This window comes from Microtus ochrogaster, unplaced genomic scaffold (genome assembly GCF_000317375.1).
Source record: "Microtus ochrogaster isolate Prairie Vole_2 unplaced genomic scaffold, MicOch1.0 UNK57, whole genome shotgun sequence".
Classification (NCBI taxonomy): Eukaryota; Metazoa; Chordata; class Mammalia; order Rodentia; family Cricetidae; genus Microtus; species Microtus ochrogaster.
This window is the reverse complement of record NW_004949155.1, coordinates 1,860,239-1,864,628: the sequence shown is the minus strand read 5'-3', so window position 1 is coordinate 1,864,628 and position 4,390 is coordinate 1,860,239. Positions and strand designations below refer to the sequence as shown.

Here is a 4,390-nt window from a genome sequence, read left to right as displayed (position 1 = left end):
TATAGTGCCTTTTATCCCAGTTTGATAATACCAACCAACTTGGGGCTTTCTTTAATTTTTATTTTATGTGCATTGGCGTTTTGTCATGGGTATCAGGTCCCCTGGATCCTAGAGTTACAGACAGTTGTGAACTGCTGTGTGGGTGCTGGAAATTGAACTCAGGTCCTGTGGAAGAGCAGCCAATGTTTTTAACCCCTGAGTCATCTCTTCAGCCCAACTTGGGGCTTTTTTGTGGCACACTTCTCCCTCACTAAGGGATCTTAAAAGAACACCCTTTGCTTTCCCTGGGTGGCCTAAAGCACTACCTCATACCATACTGTGCTGTTGGCTTGAATAAACCTTTTGTCTGAAAGTCCCTCCTTTGGCCCATAGTGATGCATAGATGAGCATTTGTTGACATAAAACAATACAGTTTGCTGAATCACTTGCCTCTTCCTCTCATGACAAAATTTCTCTAGCATGCTCTGTTTGAACTTCATTTCAGCTATTGCTTTCATGCATACTTGTACTGTGTTATCAACTAAGCAAGTCTAGTAGTTTCAATTCTTTGTGACACGAAGTGTTTGCAGTATCTTCGCCAGGCAGAAAAGAAACCTGGTCTTTTTCTTATAAGAAAGCAAAACAAACTCCCCATCCATTAGTTTTGTTCCTAAAATTGCAGAAATTCTGTAATATCTTTTTTTTCCAAGGGGGGACATATGCATGCATGCGCATGCATGTATGCTCGTATATGCTCACAGAAACTGGAAAAATAAGTCAGCTGCCCCGAAGTTGGAGTTACAGGCAGATATGAGTTGCCATGTGGGCACTGGGAACCTAACCTGTTAGAGTACCTGGTCCTCTTCCCTGCTGAGCCATCCCACCAAGCCCAATGATTCAGTAACATCTTTAGACTCCTTTCCTAATTCTACTTTGGATTTTTTTTTTTTTTTGAGTGGATGGGTTTATTTAGCAGTAAGTTTGAAACTCTTGCTTTAAGCAAGGGTACTACAGTAATTATATCAGGAACAGACAATTTCCTACATTGTCAAATATATAAAATATAGAAAGTTGCATTTTCTTCAACACTGATCAACAAACAGATTCAGTCCATGTTTCTCTGATGTACTATCTACTCAGTTAACCCAGGCTTCTTCTTCAGAGACTTTGGCATCTCAGGTGGAAGAGGGCGAGGGAGCCTGAAGTAGACCTTGACGGAGTCGTAGATGAACCACTGCAGTGCAGTCAGAGTGCCAATCATGATGATTCGGGCGAAGAGGCCCTTCCACACACCTCTGAAGCCCAATCTCTGGCGGACCTGTGAAGCCGTGCTCCCCTTCTCTTTATTCAGCACAGAGACCACAGAATCAGCAGGGTGAGAAACAATTGCACAGAAGACTCCAGCTATGTAACCTGCCACAAATGTCACAAGCGGCCGCTCTGCCTTTGTACATTCACTTCGGGGCTTAGGAACCACAAATTTGTACAATGCTTCAACAGTACGTTCAAAGCAGGCCAACTTCATCATGGTGTACGGGATCTGTCTCATCCACAGAGGAGCCACACGTTTGTAGAACGCATTCAAGAAGAACTTTATACATTTTGGGAACAGCCTCCCTCAATGTGTTGACATAGCCAGGCTGGGTTTGGATCTGAACTTTAGCAGCTTCCATAGGAGCCAGAGCAATGTCAGCAAAGAATTCAGCGCTGGCAGAAGCAGCTAAATATAGTGATGTGCGCCACAGATAGGTGTTTTCCTCATCAAGCATGTTGCTGTACAAGGCTTTGAAGACTTCGTAAAACCCGAACTTGCATAGCCGATAAAAGTCGGGGCCCATCCTTTCGCCAAACCACGAACACCATCTTCTTTCAGGGTGACGGAGAAGACATTAAATATGCCCTTGTACTTCTGAGGGTCCACCTGCATGCGGCATTTTACTAAATCCAGGGGAACAACAGCAGTGTGTGTCAGCCCACAACGTAAGACCCCACCAAAGCCACACAGTGCATAATACTTCATGGAGCCAAATTCACAACTGTACTCTTCCATGGCGGCGGCGGGTAGGTGGTCGGGCCCTGGGGGCTGCAGGGACCCGAGAGGCCATCGTGCACCAGCTGCAGGTGCGGTGCGTTGAAGGGGTTCGCCTGGGCCAGGTGCGCCACGGACGAGAACATCCTCCTAAGATGGCGAACACTGAACCGCTCGCTCGGCAAGGCTGCGGTTCACAGAGGCCGAATTACTTTTGATATTTTTACTACAGCTGAGGTTTCTTCCTCTACTAAAATCTTGACCCATCCCCAAGATCACCATTAGGGTTGGAATCAGTTTTGTCCAAACTCCTGTTAATTTTGATATTTTTTTTCCTATGAGAAGGTGGATGGAACACACAACTCAAGTGCTCCATCACTACACTCAATGCCCTAAAGCCCCAGTGTTGCTATTTCAATCAGCACTCCTATGGATCACGAGGTATAATGCCACTGCTAGTGTTTGTAATTCAGCGGCAGAGTGCTTTACTAGCATGACTGAGGTCTTAGGTTCAGTCCCCAGTAGTAGCAAAAGAAGAAAAAAGAGAAGTTTGATTCATAATTAAACTTGATAGTTAAAATTACTCCTTCATTGAAACATTGAAACAAGGGCTGAGAGATGGATACTGTGCTGTTAGGTGGCATGAAAATATTAGCGTCCTTGCGCGTCGTCCTCATTGCGCGTCATCCTCATTGCTGCGCGTCATCCTCATTGCGCGTCATCCTCATTGCGCGTCATCCTCATAGCGCGTCCTGCTTTTAGGTGAGCAGACATAGTGTTGCGAGCCACAAGATTCCTGCGGCAGACATTTTGACCCACTGAGTCATCTTCCTGGCTCCTGGATAGACCTTTTAACCTTGTCTTTCTGAACGCCTTTGTTTTTTATGACTGGTCTTCATGATAATACTGTTTTGTCTAAAATATGCTTTATCTGCCAAAAAGGGCCAGAACGGAAGAATAATTGGGGATCAAATGATTATTAATAATTTTATTCAGACTATACAATGAGAAAGAAAAGTTGCAGTAATTTTTTGTTTGCTTTGTTTTAAGAGACAAGGTTTCTTGGTTTAGCCTGGCTGTCCTAGAACTCACTCTGTAGACCAGACTGTCCTGGAATTCAGAGATCTACCAGCCTCTGCCTCTTGAGTTTTAGGTTGAATTTAAGGTTTTCATCACCATGTCTAGGTGCAGTCATTTTTTTTTTTGCAGTCACTTTTTTTTAATACTAAAGTCCTTAAAGATACATTTAAATATGTAACTGTAAATAAAAACATTTATGATAAAATATACCACAAACAATTCAGAAGAACTCTAACTTGCTTTGCTTATAAACAACAAAGCCCTAGTCATTATGGTTTGAAAGAGTTAAGAGGAAAAATAGGTAATTAGCAAAAGATATGACTAGATGAGACTTAGTGAAGAAAAAGGATCCCAAAGGGAAGGCAAGATACAACAGTAATCCTGAATGCTCTCATCTCTTGAACTGGGATAAAATTCAGCAAACCATGGTGTGCTTGCAAGGAAAAGGTGCCTTTGTGGTGCTGGGGGGGCAGTGAATCATCACTTTCTTTTTGGCTAGATGTGTTGGTTTCCTGCAGGCAGCCCTTCCCCCTCCAAACTTCCCTTTGTGCTTGTTTGGCCACATTGTTTTGCCCTGGCTTCCCTGTAGCCGCTTTGATTTGTTTTTGGTGCCAGCGAAATTTCTTCTCTACACTTTGAGGCTTTTTACACATTTTTAATGTGCTCTTGTTTGCGCGGGATTTCTACTCTGAGTTGGTTTGCTTAAGCTCACAATAACGGCCAATGCCCTCCAGTTTATTATTTTTTTATAGCATACAACCAACTTGTTTCCAAGTAGTAAGGAAATAAACAAAGTTCATCACATGTAAAATAAAATCATTCATGAAGTCTTTTGGAAATTAATTTTTCAAATTAGCAAATAAAGCAATGGGTTTTATTGCAGCATTTGCACCCGTCATTATAGTGACATCCCTGCTGCTATTCCTTTAAGCATGGCCTTTCTCTACAACTTGTAACAGATGAAAACAATGTTTCCATGACTGTGCTCATTACACAAGTCTATGCATGTGATAACATGCAACGCTAATGGGCTTGGGTATTGTTCTTCATTTATGGGAAATGTAATTTCCAGAGAAAATCTGTGTGATGTGTGCAAGTTGGCTATTTTGTCTTTGTCTCATACTCATAATGTTCTAGCATGCCATGTAAAAAGTGGAATCATCAAGGTAAAAGAAAACAGTCTGAATATAAGAGCGTGAATATAGGAGAGTAAGAGTTTGCAGATAATAGGGAGGGAAAAACAAAACAAAAAGGAAAACTGTCCTGTTCTGTCAGAGCAACAACTAAAAGAAGATTAGTGAG

General features: G+C 42.4%; 1 pseudogene; it reads right to left on the bottom strand.

Moving 5' to 3' along the window:
- Positions 1–941: 941 nt before the first annotated feature.
- On the bottom strand, positions 942–2,208 carry LOC101983500 (annotated as a pseudogene).
- Between the last annotated feature and the right edge of the window lie 2,182 nt (positions 2,209–4,390).